Below are 19,112 nucleotides of genomic sequence, written 5' to 3' on the forward strand. Positions count from 1 at the left end.
AGGGCCATCATGTCCTGGGCAAAGAGGCTGGGAGAATAAACATCAGGAAAAAGGCCCCTGGAGTTTAAAGTAGGAGATAGATGCTGACATTTGAAAGCATAGAAGACTTTTTAGGTAAAACATATAAAGTCAAAAGCTCCCGAATTACAGTATTAAAAGCAAGTCACCAAACATAAAGCAAGCATTGATTGACCACAATGCAGATGAAGCTTGACTTACGATGGGGTGATGTCCAGATAAACACATCCTAAGTTTTGAACATATCCTTAGTCAAAAATGCATTTAATACTACACCGTAGGGTATTGGTTGCTTACCCTCTGATCACGTGGCTGTCTGGAAGCATTGGCTGCGGCTGCCCAGCATCATGGAAGAGTATTGTATTGTATATCACCAGCCTGGGTAAAGATGAAAACTCAAGCTTCTATTGAAAGCATAGCCCTTTTATACCATCGTAAAGTCAAACAATTGTAAGTTGGGGACTGTCTGTACAGTGAGTTAAGGTCTCTAGCTTCTTTCCAATAATCTTCATAATTCCAGAGTGGGAGCATGACTCCGTTCCGGCCATTCCGGCAGCAACCATCTCCTCCTGGGAGCCAGGCTCTGGGAATACAAAGGGAGAGGAGGTGTGGTCCCAGGCCTGGGGCAGCTCACAGCCTGGAGGGCAGCAGGTGAGCCTCCAGGCCCTGCTTCTTTACTTAGGTTTGTAAAAATACTTGTCATTGTGCCTGAGCCAATGGAGTGAGGACACAGCCTTTGCAGTTCTGTGTTCCGTCTTCCCCCTCCTTTTTGTCCATTAGCTGCTCCATTTTGAATTCTCAGATGCCTTCTCTCCCTTCATTCTTTTGTTGTTGTTAATCCTCACCTGAGGATATTTTTTTTTCATTGATTTTTTTAGAGAGAGTGGAAGATATAGGGAAAGAGAGAAACATCGATGTGAGAGAAACACATCAATTGGTTGCCTCCTGCAAGTGCCCTGGTCAGGGCCAAGGCCGGGGAGGAGCCTGCAACCAAGGTACGTGTCCTCGACCAGAATCAAACCCAGGACCCTTTGGTCCACAGGCTGACGCTCTATCCACTGAACCAAACCGGCTAGGGCTCTCTTTTATTTTTGCTCAGTTTCTTTCAAAAACCGGTTTTCCATCCTGGGTTGAGTAACCTTTGCAGGCTGGGCCAGCCCTCCCACCCGCTCCAGCTGCACACTCGGCTTTCTGAGCTTCTCTCTGGCTGGTGATTCTCCCTGCACCCTGCGCCCCTGGCAAACTCTTGTTCACCCTTCATGGTCCTTCCCCTAGAGGGCTTTCTGGATTCCTCTCATTAAGGGCAGTCCTCTAGGCTTCCTAGGTTTCCCTGCTCTCGTCGGTTCTTGGTAATAAAGGAATGTGGTCAGCCGGCCCCCATGGGGCAGCTTTAGAATGCTGACTTTCTCAGTGTAGCCAAAGTTGCTACTCAGTGAGATGGCAGATCATGAGCATGTGCTGTGATTCTCTGCACTTCTCCGGACTGGGCGTGCGGTTTAAGCACAAATCTTCTAAATCAGTCCCATTCTCAAATCTGTTAATAAAATGCGCTTACATGTTTTAAGTCACATTTAAAACTGCTAGAAAATCAATAGAGTTGATATTTTTCCTGTGCACTTCAAAGGCCTGATTGGGCCATTTATGATCTCAGCAAGCAAAACCTTCCCAAGTGATTTGGACCACTTTAAATATTTATAAAATTTCTTATAAATCTAATATGTAAAAACTTAAATATGGCAAATTTCATGTTGTCTTCAATACTCCAGCATTGCTTAGAAATTTAGTCAAATTCTCTCATACCTTTCAACTTGAAATAATAAGTCTAAATTTCAGTTGCATATTTTAAATTGGAATAACAAACTAAACTGTCAAGTAATCTAAAATGTCACATATTCTGAAAAGTGAGACTTTAAACACCAAATACATAGATGATCTCTAACCGTAACCCTAAAGTATTAATAGTATGAATTTTACTCCATTCTAAATTTCCTGTGGTTGAAGATGATTTCATCCATCATGTAATCCTCGTCTAAGGAGTCAAGGCTAAATTCTCTACAGAGCAATGTCAGGTTCTACCCTGGGTACTAATATCTTGGTGCAGAAGAAAATGTGTCCGTTGTCAAAGGGGGTAATGAATTATTAAAACAAAGTGATAGTTAAGTACTTGTTATTAAATTCTTTAATTTTCAATTTAAAATAGAAATCTGGTGTTGCCCACGCTAATTAAATAGGCTGAGTGAATGGAGCATGAACAGAATGTCACTACCTTTAAATTTTTTTTACTTTTGCATTACAGCTGGTGTACAATATTGTATTAGTTCAGATGTACAACATAGTGATTAGACATTTATGTAACTTATGAAGTGATCACTACCATCAGTACCCAACTGACACCATACTGAGTGATTATACTATTACTGATTATATTACCTTATTCCTATGACTATTTTTTACAACTGGCAGTTTATATATCTTAATTATTTCCCCCATTTCCCTACCTGCCCCCCCCCCACCAAACCACCCCATCTAGCAACCATCCATTTATTCTTTATGAGTTTTTATTTCTCTGTCGGACTTATTTCTCTTAGCATAATACCCTATATTTAGGTCCATCATGCTGTCACATATGGCAAGATTTCATTCTTTTTATGGCTGAGTAATATTCCAAAATATTAAAAAATACTTTTATTGGTTTCAGTGAGGAAAGGAGAGGGAGAGATAGAAACATCAATGATGGGAGAGAGAATCATTTATTGGCTACCTCCTGCACACCCCACACTGGGGCTCAAGCCCACAACCCAGGCATGTGCCCTGACTGGGAATCAAACCATGACTTCCTGGTTCATGGGCCGACGCTCAACCACTGAGCCATGCTGGCCTGCCCACCTCTTCTTTATCCATTTGTCTATCATTGGACACAGGTTGCTTCCATATCTGGCTATCCTAATATATAAAAACCCAGGGTCCATAAGGACCGAGGGCTCGACTGAACACCGGAAATCAGTCCTGCAGTCAGTGCTGGGTTGCCATGGCCGATCAGAACCTAATCTGGGTGAACTGTGAAGGCAGAACCTAAGGTGGGGGCTTAGGAGGGATTTTAAGGGCAACAGCTGTTTGGTGTAAGGTGTAACAAAGCGGTTCAATTTTTTAATGACTGGTTTGGCAGTATAGTGCACTTGGCTGGCTATCAGTCCAGATATAGGGATTATGTATTTTTGTCTGCCAAGAGCATCTCCTGCTGAAAAAGGCTTTTCCCCCCATTTAAGCAATCCTATTCTATATAATCTACCTATACTAATAAAAGGGTAATATGCTAATTAGACTGGGTTGACCAGCCATCTTCCGGACATCCAACTTCCTTCCAGACAAAGCCATGGTGGTGGGGGCCAAGGCAGAGGCAGTTAGGGGCAATCAGGCCAGCAGGGGAGGGCCATTGGGGGCGAGATCAGGTCAGCAGGGGAGGGCAGTTAGGGGCGATCAGGCAGGCAGGCAGGCAGGCAGAGGCAGTTAGGGATGATCAGGCAGGCAGGCAGGTGAGCAGTTAGGAGCCAGCAGTCCCAGATTGTGAAAGGGATGTCTAAACTGGCAGTCAGACATCCCCCAAGGGGTCCCCAATTGGAGAGGGTGCAGGCTGGGCTGAGGGGAACCCCCCCTCCCATACATGAATTTCATGCATCAGGCCACTAGTTGTAAATAATGCTGCAGTGAACATAGGGCTGCACATACCTTTGTAAATTGATATTTTGGACTTCTTTGGATAAATACCCAGAAGTGGAATTGCTGGGTCATATGGTAGTTCTATTTTTTTTTGGGTGGGGGGCACCTCTGCACTGTTTTCCACAGTGGCTGTACCAATTTACAATGCCACTAACACTGCATGAAGGTTCCCTTTCTTTACACCCTTGCCAATGCTTATTGTTTGTTGCTTTATTGATGATAGCCATTCTGATAGGGGTCAGGTGATATCTCATTGTGGTTTTAATTTGCATTTCCCTGATGATTAGTAATGTTGAGCATCTTTTCATATGTCTATTGACCATCTGTATGTCCTCTTGGGAGAAATATCTATTCAGGTCCTCTGCCCACTTTTTTTTAAAGTCAGATTGTTTGACTTTTATTTTTTTGGTGTTAATTTGTTTGAGGTCCTTATATATTTTGGATATTAATCCCTTATCCGATGTATCTTCAGCAAATATATTTTCCATTCACTAGGTTGTCTTCTCATTTCATTAGTTTCCTTCATTATGCAAAACCTTTTAAATTTGATGTGGTCCCATTTGTTAATTTTTTCTTTCCGTTCCCTTGCTGGAGGAGACATATCCAAAAAAATTATTACTAAGAGCAATGTCAAAGAATTTACTGCCCATGTTTTCTTCTAGGAGCTTTCAGATCTTAACACTTGCCTTTAATTAATTTTGAGTTTATTCTTGTATATGGTATAAGAAAGTGATCCAGTTCCATTCTTCTGCATGTATCTGTCCAGCTTTCCCAACACCATTTATTGAAGATACTGTCTTTACCCTATTGTATATTCTTGCCTCCTTTATCATAGATTGACCATATAGGTATGGGTTTATTTTGGGGTTCTGTTTCATTAATCCATTTATCTGTTTTTATGCCAGTACCATGATTTTTTTTATTACTATCAACTTGTACTATAATTTGCTATCAGGTAGCGTGATACCTCCAACTTTGTTATTTTTTCTCAAGATTGCTTTGGCTATTCGGAGTCTTTTGTGGATCCATGTAAATTTTTGGATTATTTGCTCTAGTTCTATTGCCATTGGTGTTTTGATAAGAATTACATTAAATCTCTACAGATATATTGCTTTGGGTAGTATGAACATTTTAATTATGTTAATTATTCTTCTCAATGAGCACAGTATATCCTTCCATTTATTTGTATCTTCTTCAATTTCTTTCTTCAGTGTCTTACAGTTTTCTGATTATAGGTCTATTACCTGTTTGGTTACATTTATTCCTGGGTACTTTGTTCCTTTTGGGATTGTTTTCTTAATTTCTTTCTTATAGTTCGTTATTGGTGTATAAAAATGCAACCCTCCCACTTTACAGAATTCACTTATTAGTTCTAATAGTTTTACGGTGGGATTGTTAGGATTCGCTATATACAGTATCACGTCATCTGCAAATAATGAGTTTTACTTCTTTCCAGTTTGGATGCCTTTATTTCTTGTCTGATTGCTGTGGCTAGGGCTTTCAATACTGTGTTGATTAAAGTGATGAAAGTAGATATCCTTGTCTTGTTCCTGATCTTGAATAAAAAGCTTTCAGCTTTTCACCAATGAGTTGTGAGGTTAGCTATGGGTTTGTCATATATGACCGTTATTATGTTAAGGTATGTTTCCTCTTTGCTGAGAATTATTAATTTTTTGTTAATCCTCACTTGAGGATATTTTCCCATCAATTTTTTGAAGGAGGGAGGGAGGGAGAGAGAGAGAGGAACATCAACACGAGAGATAAATTAATTGGTTGCCTCTCACATGTACCTCAACCAGGACTAGGGATTGAACCTGCAACCCAAGTACGTGCCCTTGACTGGGATCTGAACCCACGACCCTTTGGTGTGCAGGCTAACACTCTAACCACTGAGAACACTGGCCAGGGCAAAATTTTTTTTATCATAAATGGATGCTTGCTTTTGTCAAATGCTTTTTCTGCATCTACTGATATGGTCATATGATTTTTATCCCTCATTTTGTTTGTGTGGTGAATGACATTAACTGATTTGCAGATATTGAACCCGCCTTGCAACCTGGGTATGAATCCCACTTGATCATGGTGTATGATCTTTTTCATGTATTGCTGAATTTAGTTTGCTAATATTTTGTTGAGGGTTTTTGCATCTCTGTTCATCAGGGACATTGGCCTATGTAATTTTTTTGTAGTGTTTTTGGTATTGGGTAAACTGGCCTCATAAAATAAGATTGGAAGCCTTCCCTCTCTTTGATATTTTTGAATAGTTTGAGAAGAATTGGAATGAATTCTTCTTTGATTGTTTGGTAAAATTCACCTATCAAAAAAGCTGGGTCCAGGGCTTTTTTGTGTTAATGAGTGTTTTTGGATTACTGATTCATTTTTGTTATTAGATTGTTTTAGACTTTTCTGTTTCTTCCTGATTCAGCCTTAGAAAACTGTATTATGTTTCTAGGAATTTATCCATTTCTTCCATGTTTCCAATTTGTTGGCATATAATTGTTCATAGTATTTCCTGATAATCCTTTGTACTTCTGTAATGTTGATTGTCACTTCTCCTCTTTAATTTTTTATTTTATTTATTTGAGCGCTCTCTCTCTCTCTCTCTCTCTCTCTCTCTCTCTGTCTTTCTCTCTCTCTTTCTGTCTTGAGTTTGGCTAAAGGTTTAACAATTTTATCTTTTTCAAGAACCAGCTCTTGGTTTTGTTGATTTTTTTTTCACTTTTTTTAAACTTTCATTTATTTCTGCTCTGATATTTATTATTTCCGTCCTTTTACTCACCTTGGGCTTTGTTTGTTCTTTTTTATCTAGTTCCTTTATGAGTGTGGTTAGATTATTTGAGATTTTCTGTTTTCTTGAGGTGGGGCTGTACTGCTATATATTTCCCTCTTAGAATTGCTTTGGTGGTGTCCCATCGATTTTGCATCATCGTGTTTTAATTTTTATTTGTTTCAAGTATGTTTTTATTTCTTACTTGATCTTGTTGGTAACCCATTCATTGTTTAGTAGTATATTACTTAGCCTCCACATGTTTGTATGTTTTTCAGTTTTCTTGTAATTGATTTCCAGTTTCATTCCACAGTGGCTGGAGAAGATGCTTGATATGATTTTAGTCTTCTGAAATTTTTTGAGACTAGTTTTGTGGCCTAACATATGGTCTATTCAGAAAAATATTCCTCATGAACTTGAAAATAATGTATATTCTGCTACTTTTGGGTGAAATGTCCTGAAAATATCAATTAAGTTTAATCAATTAAGTTCATCTGGTCTAGTGTCATTTAAGGACACTGCTTCCTTATTGATATTCTGTCTGGCTGATCCATCCTTTGAAGTCAATGGGGATGTTAACATTTCCCTCTGTGACTATTACTGTCGATCTCTTCCTTTATGTCTCTCAATATTTGCTTTCTGTATTTGGGTGCTCCTACATTGGTGCCTAGATGTTTATGGGAGTTATATCCTCTTATTGGATTGATTGCTTTGTCATTATGAAATACTCTTCTTTGTCTATTGTTACAGCCCTATTTTATTTTTATTTTTTAAAATAGATTTTTTAATTGATTTCAGAGAGGAAGTGGAGGGAGAGAGAGAGAAAGAAACATCAATGATGAGAGAGAATCATTGATCGGCTGCCTCCTGCATGCCCCAAACTGGGGATTGGGCCTGAAACCCGGGCATGTGCCCTGACCTGGCATTGAACTGTGACCTCTTGGTTTATAGGTTGACGCTCAATCACTGAGCCACACCAGCCAGGTTACAGCCTTTGTTTTCAAGTCTATTTTGTCTGATGTAAGTATTGCTACCCAGATTTTTAAAATTTCCATTTGCATGAAATCCTTTCTATCCCTTTACTTTCATTCTACGTGTATCTTTCAATCTGAAGTAGGTCCCACCAAGATCAGCCCATGCGTTTCACCACTGGAGGGAGCCATCTGGCTCTCCCTTCCCAGGCACTCCCCATCTTGCTTTAGTGGTTGTCTTGGAGACCCCTTAGTTGTCTTGGGGGAGGCCTCCCCCTCCGTTTTCTCCTCCCATGAATTTCCTTCAAAGAATTCTTTTTTCCCGGCTCAGTCTTCTCTTTGTAGGCTGAAGGTGCCCAGCTGGACTGACCCTGCTCTAGTTTACTGCATTATTGGTTTTGCTATCGTTTATTCAGTTCCTATCATTGGTCAAATTTCAGCTCTCTGCACAAGTGGAGGTCCCTGTCGTTACCACCCTCAGCTTGGGGACTTCAGCCAAAATTCTGAGACAACAGGCAGAGTATCACCACAACTTGCTTAAAGCATGCGCTTCCACCATAGTCTATTGTACTTTTGGTGGTGGTGGTTCTTGTTCTTAAACCTACTTTCTTAAACCTTGGCCCTGCAGGCATTTGAGATCTTAACCCCTTCTCTATATTTTTACTTACTAAAAAAATGTTTGATTTGACACTGACAGAGGTGACTATCTCCCATTGCTATTGTTTTGTCCATTTTGCTGCACGTCTATTGTTTTTTTTAACATTTGCAGGAAGAGTTATCAGGAACTTGGAAATAGGCAGAAGAGATGCTAGGTGTCCTTTCAGTGTAATGCTGGGCTTGACTCTGTTTACTAGGGATTTCACAAGGCTACGGGGCAGCGGTTAGCTTGCAGATGGTTTTCAGGCAGAGATGGAAATCACTGCTGGCCAGAGGAATAGATAACCCCAAGGTTACGGTTTATGGCCCTGTTGGACATTAACCAGTTTTGTATCTAAACCCATAATCGGTTCACTGCCTATACCTATCTTAGCTTCTCAGATGGTCTTTTGACTGGTTTTAACGTCTTCCTGGTTCCCTCTTTGTTAAACGAATTCTTTGCCAGGTGTTCTTTTTATATTTGCCTGAGAGTCAGAATTCTGACCTTTATGAAAATTACACTTTAACCATTTATAAATGTTGATACTGTAACTTAGCACATATGATTTATGACAGTTATGACCTCTTTGTAGATCATCAGCTCTCCTGCGATAGTTTTCTTTTACAGCTTTAATATTTGTAAAATGTTTTAAAAGTATTAAAGCCTCAACTTCAGCTTTGTCTGATATGAAAATAATACCAGCTTTTGCTTTTGGTCGATATTTAATACATTATGGGTTAGGTACCTGTTAATTTCCATTTCCCATTATCTTAAATATTTCATATCAACATATAATTGAATTTCATTATTTGATCTAATGTGGATTTGTTCTACTTACATTTGTTAAAATTGCAAGTATATGTTTGGTCTTATTTACTGTTATATTTTTGTTTTGTCTTTAATACTTCCTTGTAATTTTCTTTATTTACATTATTACTTTCCTTCTTTAAAATTCTATTTTCCAAAGTAAAATAAAATAATGCAGTAAAGTTTGTATCCTTTGAAGATCTCCTGGCCTCATTCTTTATGCTCTATGGTCCTTTTTGTACCTTTCTTCCCTGCTGTTCTTCTTGCAAATTCAAAGTTTATAGGCTGTTTTTAGTTCTTCTGTTAATGATCAACTATAGCTCTAACCTCTGTTTCTTGACTTATCAAGCTAAAAAATGAAGTTGAATCTATTGATTCTTGCTATGAACTATGAGGAAATTAGTGTACTCATACCTTTCTTCCTTGTTTCTTTTATTTCCTAATATTTTTTTAGTTGACTTTCTGTCCCAGTGCATTATTATACTAGAGGCCCAGTGCACAAATTAGTGCATGGGTGGGGTCCCTCGGCCTGGCCGGTGATCAGGGCTGATTGGGGGAGGGCAGCCTGCTGGGGAGAGGGACCACGGGAGGGTGGCTGCCTGGCCCCCCACCCCAACCAAGGGTGATGGGGGGGGGTCGGCTGGCTGCGGGGAGGGACCGCAGGAGGTTGGACCCAGCAGCAAGCTAACCAACAGCCGATTTCTCAAGGAATCAGGCTCCTTCCTCCCTCCTGTCTGGGTCCAGAGTGCGGATGAACCAGATTTGGGGCTGTCAGGGCCCCAGCAGCAAGGTCTGGGTCAGTGTGCATCATAGCTAATGTCTGGTCATCCCGTCGTTCAGTCATAATGGTCATTTAGGCTTTTATATATATAGATTACATTTCTCTTATACTGCATTTTTTAACCTTTTAAATAACAAAGACATGTTAGACATTTTAGAGTGTATAAAGTATGAAGAGAAATAAACTTGTGTTCTCATCACAACTTTAGAAGAGCCCCCCTGGATGCACCTCCACAATCACAATTCCCTACCTCTCCATCTGTCTGACTCTGCGCTAATCTTCCCTTATGTCTGTCTGTCCATCTGTGTGTGTGCATTTTTATAGCTTTACCCAGCTGTGTAAGGCCAGGGCGATTTGCTACTGTAAGAGGAAGGCTCCCAGGAGAAGATGAGCTGACCAGAGACTGGCCATAGTCTGGCTTCAGCTACCCTGAGCCTTCCCAAGTGCCTCCTCTGGAGAAGTCACTGAGTAGGCTTGTGAGCGAGTCTCTGGATATATAGGACTCCCATCGTCAGGTGTCTGTCAGGACTGCTGTTTGGGACAGGTACTGGGCAGAAACACGGCCAGGGACAGGAGGCTGCTTTATGTTTTCTGTGTCTAATCTCATCATGATTGACCTCAGAGGATTCGGGCAGCAGGGCAAGGAGGGGTGAGCACAAACTTCATCAGCATGTGGCAAAGACTAGCCGGGTACAGATGAGGATTAGGAACAGGCTCACATGGGCATTCTGGGCTCAGGTTACAAAGAGAGTACAATTGCAATGGGGATGACATTCCTCAACATGTGTGAGTCTTGAGTTGCCTCGCTTTAATCTGGATTTGTTCCACTCTGCAGTGGGGTCAGTCATCATTCTAGAATTTCCCTTCATCATCATCCAGAGGATTTGATCTCCTCTATTGTCCTTTATCTTGTCTCTAATAGCATCTTCTTTCTGGGTTCACTCCTTTGCTAGAGTAGAGCACATCCTTAGTAGCTTCTTGAGAAAGAGCACATGGGAAGTAAATTTTTTGAGACCTTAAGTATCTGAAAATACCTGTATTCTTCCCTATAGTTGATAATTAGGCTGACAATAGAATTTGGAAATTTTTCCCTTTAGAATTTGAAGGCATTGCTTCATTTTTTTCTTGCTTTCAGTATTGTTGTTGAGAAGTCCAAAAGCATTTTCATTCCTGATCCTTTGTATATAGAAAACTTGTCCCACAGCCCCTTTCAAAGTTATCTTCTTTTGCTCTCCAGTGTCCTAAGGTTTCGCAATCCATACTTTGGTGGGGGTGTGTTTTCAAGCTATCACACTTGAAAATCACAATTCCATTTCAAACTGGAAATTCATGTCCTTCAGAATTGGGAAACTATCTTAAATGGTTTTGTTATAGAGTCCCATCTCCCTATTTCTCTCTGTTCCATTATTCTGTAACTCCTAATGTTCAGTTGTTGGACCTCATGGATTGGTCCTCTGATTTTCTGAGTTTTTCATTTTAGCTGTGTTTTTTTTTTTTCTCTCCCCTAGTGATTTTGTTTACCTTTGTGGAATATCTCTTGATATATGTTGAATGAAATGACATTATATTATTCAGGGACCTGCTGTATAGAAATGCTACTGATTTTTGTATATTAATTTTGTATAATTTAACTTTACTGAACTTATTTTTATCTGGTAGGTTTTTTGGAGTCTTTAGGATTATGCATATATATATTCATGTCATATGCAAATAGAGACAGTTTTACTTCTTCCTTTCCAATTCTGATGTCTGATTCTTGCCTGGTTGCTCTGGCTAGGACTTCCCATACTGTGTGGAATAGGAGCGGGAGTGGCACTTTTGTCTCGTTCCTGATTTTAGAGGAAAAGCTTTCAACCTTTCACTATTGACTATGACATAAGCTGTGGGCTTATCCTATATTTATTAGGATGAGGAAAGCTCCATCTATACTTAATTGTTAGTGTTTTTATCATGAACAAATGTTGAATTTTGTCAAATGCTTTTCCTGCATCTATAGAGATGATCACATACTGTTTTCTTTCATTTTATTAATGTGATGTATCACGTTGATTGACTTGCATATTTTCAACCATCCTTTAATCCCAGGGATAAATCTCACTTAATCATGCTGAATTATCCTTTTAATGTGTTGCTGAATTCAGTTTGTTAGTATTTTACTGAGGATTTTTGCATCTATATTCAGCAAGGATATTAACTTGTAGTTTTTCTTTTCTGGTAGTGTCCCTTTCTGGATTTGGTGAATTCCAGCCTCATAAAATGCGTTTGGGAGTGTTTCCTTTGATTTTTTTGAAGAGTTTGAGAAGGATTGGCATTGATTCTTCTTTACTAGTAAATGTTTGGTAAAATTCACCAATAAAGCCATTTGGGCCTCAGTTTTTATTGTTGGGAGATTTTTTTTTTTTTAAGTTACTGATTCAATCTCCTTACTAGTTATTGGTCTGTTCAGATTTTCTGTTTCTTCCTGCTTAAATCTTGGGAGGTTGTATATTTCTAAAAAATTTTTCCATTTCTTCTAGATTTTGCTTGTGTCCCATAGTCCTGTAGACTTTCTTCACTCTTTTTCATTCAATTTGTTGTTGCTGTTATTCCTCTAAATGGATCGTTTCAAATGTCCTGTCATCTAAGTCAATGATTCTTTTTCTGCGTGGTTATGTTTTTGATGCTACCTATTGGATTCTTTAGTTGTATTTTTCAGCTCTAATACTAGTGCTTCACGTATTCTTTTTTAATGCTTTCTATTTCTTTGTTGAATGTCTCATTTTGTTGATGCATTGTTTTCCTAATTTTGTTTAGTTGCTCATGTGTTCTTTTAGTTCATTAAACTTCCTTAAGAAGATTATGCTGAATTCTTTGACAGTTCCTAGATCTCCTTTCCTTTAAGTTTATTGGGGCTTTATTGACTTCCTTTACCTGTTTTGTAATCCTTGGTTCCTTATATTGATATCTGAGCATTTGAGTAAGTAGTTTCCTCTTGCAGAACTTACAGGAACCCTTTGGCAGAGATGGTTCATCACCAGCCAGCTCAGTTTGGCTTCTGGCTATGTCTGCTGGAAATGTCCCTGAGCAGGCTGGGAAGTGTCCATTTTTGGGTGAGGCTACCACCTGAACTCAAAGGTTAGGGTGGAGGGTTTCTGGCTGAAAACCATGAGAAAGGACTGCTGGCTTGGTTCCCTGCCCAAGCAAGGCTGTAGGATGAGTTCTGCAGTTGCCTGGGTTCTCTGGTCAGGATTACCAGACAGAAGTGGGGACCATGCTCAGCAGTAGATGGGGCTATGAATTAGCTTCCCTGCCCTCACAGGGCAGCAGCACAGGCCTCAGGCCCTGCACAGCTCATTGTTTGGGGACTTGAATCAGACAAGACAGCATTGAATTCCCTGGCCAGTCAGGGCCGCTAGGTTTGCTCTGCAGATGGAAAAAGCCATGGGCTGTGCTCTCTGTTCAAGTGCCTCTGTGAGCAGAGCAGTTAGATGGGCTATGCAGCTTCCCAGGGGCTCTGATTAGGTTCCCGGGTAGGGTAGCTGAAGGCTGTATTCAGCAGTGAGCAGGGCTACAAAGTAGTTTCCTTGCCAAGGTGGAGTGGGAGAACCAGCTCCAAAGGTGACAAGGCTATTGGTCTTGACTCAAGCTGACCCGTTCCCCAAGTTCCCTGGCTTTGCTGTGCGATCAGCTCTGCTGGTTCTCCTCTGCTCAAGTGTTGCCCGGCTATGCAGCTTCCAGGTGTTCCCAATTAGGCCCTATGGTTGAGGAGCTGGGAGCTACATTCAGCTGTGACCGAGGCTGTGACTCCGCTCCCTGCCGAGTGGGGCAGACCAGGCTCTAGAGCTGGCAAAGCTTTTCGTTTGAAGACCTGGATCAGGTAGACCTGCATCCCACTGACCCCCTGGTCAGACTGTCGCTGCCTTGGCTCTGCAGATGAGCAACGCAGCTGCAGTGGTTGGGACGACCTTGGGGACTGCAGGTAGGAGCTCGGTCTGCCGGATCTGAGTGCTGGTTGGTACCAGCCGCTCCTCCCTTCTCCATCACAATTAGATTCCCAGTGCTCAAGCCGCACAGGTGACCCTGCAATTCCTATGGGGCACGACCAGAGTGGGGGGCCCATGAAGTGGCCTCAATGCTGGGGAGGCTAGATGCTGGCTCTGGGCTCTATTCCCACTGGAAGAACGTAGGCTCAGAGGAAACCTCTTGGTGGTCCTGCACGGGCCTGGGGGAGGGACAATGTAGCCAGTGGGAAGCCGCGCCTCTTATCCTGCGAATGTGACGTTTTGGTCTCTGTGGTGCAAGGGATGCTTTAGCCCACCCGTTTTCTAGAATTCTCTCAGTGGTGTCTTGTCCATGTTTGACAAGAAGAGTTGTTCATTCTTTTTGTGAGGGGGGAGCAAAGTCAGAAGGGACCTATGTCATTATCTTGGTGACCCCACACTCCTCTGTTCTCTCTTCTTAGAAAGACACTAATATTATTGGATCAAAGCTCTACCTTTATGACCCCACTTAACATTACCTCCAAGAAGGCCCTATCTCCAAATACAGTCACATTTGGGGGGGGGGGCTTCATATTTGGATGTATCGCTTATCTGTATTTTTGCAATATATGGGCCACATTCAGTCCCTAACAAAGGAGCTTACTGGTGATGCTGTGTAGTGGTCATCGGGGCTGTTTCTTGAGAAGCTTATAAAGGATGGTATTTTGGGGTCTTTTCTCTAGCGCTGGTTAGATTCTCCTTAAGAGCCTTTCAATTTCTGGCCTGTAGGGAAAAGGTCTAGCCTCCAGCATTCGGAAAACGAATTTGGGGAGGAGGATTCAAGTGTCAGGACTAGTTAGTATGCATGGGCTCACTGCATCATTCTGTTTTATTACCCTGACCTTCAACTTTATCTCAAGTTCTCTCATCCCAAGGTCTGTGTGACTCTCTTCAGAGAGTAAACTCCACAGACTATTGCTGAGCTGGGAACAGAGCATCCGCTTCGTGGAGGAAACGGTACAGGGACCTAATTGCTGTCAGACAACTGCCATCAGCCTTCCTTGTTTTGGCGGCTACCCATGCTCTCCAGTGTGTGATGGTGTCAGTTTCAGGGGCTTTGAAGTTTCTGTGGGATAAATCAGCCGTCGCCAACTGGTGGTTCGTGAGGTCCGAAAGGTTGGCGACCGCTGGTATAAATCGTATTGGCTCCAACCTTCTCCACTGCCCAGTAACTGCTGAGTTACTACTGTCCATCTGCTGTACAGCTTCCAAAATCTTATCCCTTTGTCTTTTCTTTTGTTCTTCCTGTTCTTGTAGATTTATGGTGATTGTTTCTTTTAAAATCCCCTTTAGTCTTGTGTGAGCTTAGGGTGGGAGCAAAACTAGAGGAATATTCAGTCCTCTTATTTTAACCTAGCTTTTCTTTTCTACAACAGTACTTTAGTTTCAGTTCTCTATTTAAGTAGGTTGATCACTTACTGCTGGTTTTCTTTCCACATTGTCCCTATTCTCAAGTTCTTTGTTTGGATGTAACGCTTATCTGTATTTTTGCATCGTTTTTCAAGTTGTGCCAAGAAGTGGCATAAGGAAGGTGGAGTGGAGGGCAGACAGTATCTACTAGGCAAATGTAGCTTCAACCCCCCCATAGCTTTTCCCAGCCCAATTGCTAGACCCAAACCCTTTTTTAAAAGAAATTCTAGAGCCACCATTGCCCTAGGTATTAGAATCCTTGAAGCTTTGTGAGTTTTCGAATGTCAATGTGTTGCCTTTATACTCAGCTCTTCACTCACTAGCTGTGGTCTTGGTTAATTTACTTACCTGTTTTGATCCCTGGCTTCTCATTTGTAAAATGGATACTGTAATTCCTGCCTCAGAGAATAGTTTGAGGTCAAGACTAGGCCTAACTGCTCAACAGATATTATTTCCCTTTCTTCCTCTTTCCCCCGTTTCCTCCCTTCCTTTTTCTTCAGGTAGATGTAAATGATCCTTTGCCTGCTGCCCCAACACCCCAAACATGTACTGGTCCAAAACCCTAGTTCTTGCAAAGCAAGACAGAGGCAGAAGCAAGCCTCAAACCCAGGCAGCTGGCCACCAGGCCTGCTTTTTCTTGAGGGGTCCAAGTGCTGAGCCCTTCCCCCCACGTCCTGGTTGGGACAGTAGCTACTGTCACCTTCCTGGCGCTCACATTTGCTAATCTTCCAGACAATGTCAGCCCTGTGCAAGTGGATCACCTTCTCTGCAGGCTTTAGCTGGCAAGGGAATCTGTCTTGAAGCAGTAATGTCTATCAGGGGGGAAAACGTAAAGGTATGGTCACCTCTCACCTCAATAAAAGCGTGTTACGCTCCAGTACCTTTCAGTGAACCGGCAGCTTGACATTTTGTTTGATGGGACTTGTTCACCATCAAACGTGCTGCTGCCTTAGTGGAAAAGGCCAAGCCGCCAGACAGGTTTCTCCTCCCCCACCTCCTGGACGGTGAGTTACGAATGCAGGACTGAAAGACTTGGCAGTAGAACTAAAGGGAGGGACACTGAGGAAGCCTGCCGTGGCTGCATGACTGCTTGTAGACAAAAATTTAAAGCAACTCTTATGAGTTAGTAATGTGTGCAGCCCTCGTGCTTAATATGATTCTAGCTGTTGTGAAAATCCTATCTAATAAAGAGGGAATATGCTAATTGACCATCACTCCGTCCCAAAGATGGCTGCACCCACAGCTGAGGCCAAGTTCCCATAAGAAGCCTTAACAAGCAATCAGTAGGGACCTGAGACTACGCCCTCCCCTGCCCCTGTGGGGCTTGACAGGGGACCTCGGGCCGCCTTCACAGGGCTTGACAGGGGACCTCAAGGTGCGCTTCCCATCTTGGTGCTGGGCTAGGGGACCTCAGGCTGCTCCCCTGGCCCCAGTGCCAGGCCTGGGGACCTCAGGCCATGCCCCCCACCAGGTGGGGCTTGACAGGGGACCTCAGGCCACGCCCCCCACTTGGTGGGGCCTGACAGGGGACCTCAAGGTGCGCTTCCCATCCTGGTGCTGGGCTAGGGGACGTCAGGCTGCTCCCCCCGCCCCAGCACCAGGCCAGGGGACCTCAGGCCGCACCCCCCACCAGGTGGGGCTTGACAGGGGACTTCAGGCTGTGCCCCGCACCTGAGCACCAGGCCGGGGGAACTCAGGCCGTGCCCCCCGCCCAGGGGGGTACCTGAGGCTGCACCCCCCTGCCGATGGGGCTTGACAAGGGACCTGAGGCTGTGCCCCTCCCGTCTGGCAGGGCTTGACGGGGGACCTCAGGCCATGCCCTCCACCCAGCAGGGCTTGACAAGGGATCTCAGGCCATGTCCCACACCTGGTGGGGCTTGACAGGGGACCTCAAGGCACTCCCCCCCCACCCTGATCTGGGCTGGGGGACCTCAGGCCATGCCCCCAGTCCGGGCACCGGGCCAGGGGACCTGAGGCTACGTTCCCTTCCCGGCGAGGCTTGACAAGGGTGGGACTAGCCAGGTCTGGATCTATCCCAATGAGGGGGGGTGGGGGGGGAGCAGGTCTGGGTCTCACGAGATTTTGAGGTGCACGTGAGTGGGCGGGGACTTGACTCTGGATCCCGTGGTGTGCCCCAGACTCTGACAGGAGGAAGGTTTTCATATACATTTTACTAATTTTCTTTCATCTCTGACACTTCCATTATAAAGGGCAAATAGCAATATTAAATTACTTCCTCTAATTAATCCCCTTTAATGTGCACGAATTTCGTGCACCGGGCCACTAGTAAGAATATAAAAGAATATAAGATATGGAAGACCTGCTTAAATAAACTGTGGCAGCTGCAGACAATGGAACATCAGGTAGTTACTGAAAAGGACTAAGGAAAGCCATGTGCTTTGACGTGAGATGTTCCCATTATTTTGTCAAGTAAAGGTTACAAAGCAACACATGCAGCGTAATCTTTACGTAAAACCGATTGTGTGTGTGTTGTGTGTAGATGGATGGAAGAATGTTCATCGCAGTGCTTAGCATGGTTGCCTGTGATGGTGAGATTTCAGGTTACCTTGTGCTTTTCTATCTTACTTCAAATTTTTCCCACAATGAGTGTATGTAATTTTTAGAAAAGCTATTTTCATTTAAATGGAAAGAGCAGACTGTTTGCTTTGCATTCTCTCCTAATGAAACCACTCATGCTCACTACCTGACACTGTAAAACCCGAGACAGGACCTTCCTCATAGGTTGGTGGTTGTGAGGGTGAAATCGTATCAGCTGTTGGGTCCTCTTTGAACGTAAGCTGACTGAAACCCTTTTTCTCCCTAAGAAAGGAAATGTGAGGTAGAGGAATGAGCAAGTGTGAGTCACTGGCTCAGGTTTGACTCTTAAACCCATTTAGTAGCCAAGATTGAGGTTGCCCGCTGGGCCGCTCCAGGGGCACATGGCATGTTAGTGTGCGAGCCAGACATTTTATAACTGGTTCCGACTGGAACTGGGCAACACGGTGGCCCTGTCTGACTTTGGGCCTGTGTCCTTGTTAATTGGGGGAGAACAGTGCTCACTCTAGGGCTGCAGTGAGGATCACCCAAGAACACGAGGGTTCTGGTGTAGGGACAGCGCACAGTGGGCCTGAGGAGGTGGTAGTTTCTCCCCTGGAGGGGTGTTCCGGGTGCACAAGGAGAGTGTTCGAGGCCTGTGAAGACAGAGGTAGGAGATAACGCTGCAAACTTGGGTGCAGAGCAGCAGTTGATTTTCTACTTTTGTAGGCATGTATTTGTTTCTTTAAAAAGCCTGTAAACTTGGTTTTTGGAGTGTCTTCACAGAATAAAACAAACGGATTGCTGGCATACATAACTCTAACCTACAGAGATGTGGCCCCACCCCTTCTGCCCACCCCTCAGGACTCCTTAAGGGGATGCAGCTGCCAGCACACAGGGGAGACGAGCAGTCACACTGACATCAGACAACTTGCTGGGGAGCCCCCAGAATTATAGGGATATTTAAAAATGCTTTTTGCTGTTGGAGTCTCAGCTGATCTCTCGTCCCTCACAGTATGGTTTTGTCAATTTGCAACCCTAGACTTCTGTGAATGAAACAGAAGGACCAACAGGAGGAAGAAATGGCCTGAGACCAGATACTATTCTCCGACATTGGCAAAAAGTCAGATTCTATTGCCAACAGATAACTTTGTTAAAATGGGCCAGACGCTGCCCGTTAGATGTTAGTAACAGCTGGTACTTCTGGTGTTTTATGCTCCACCGGCCCTGTTCTCAGAACCTTACACTCATGAGCTCATTCAGGTCTCTGCATGAGGGAGGTACTCGTATTGCTTCCATTTTAAAGAGAGGAACTGTGCCAAGAGCCAGAGATTTACTTGCCCGAGGGCACACATCTGTCAGAAGCTACTGCATCAGAGTAACCATTGTTTCTATAGAAAATGGCATGGTTTATGCAGTCTCTCCAACGTGACCATCTGATCCTCACACT

At 43.1% G+C, this 19,112-nt stretch overlaps 1 protein-coding gene across 1 annotated transcript in view; it reads right to left on the reverse strand.

Annotated features, from left to right (window-relative positions):
* Positions 1-19,112, reverse strand: part of ELP3 (elongator acetyltransferase complex subunit 3) — a 162,668-nt gene that overhangs the window by 35,209 nt on the left and 108,347 nt on the right. The window lies entirely within an intron of this gene.

The sequence above is a fragment of the Plecotus auritus genome (assembly GCF_963455305.1).
Source record: "Plecotus auritus genome assembly, chromosome: 6".
In the NCBI taxonomy this organism is placed as follows: domain Eukaryota; kingdom Metazoa; phylum Chordata; class Mammalia; order Chiroptera; family Vespertilionidae; genus Plecotus; species Plecotus auritus.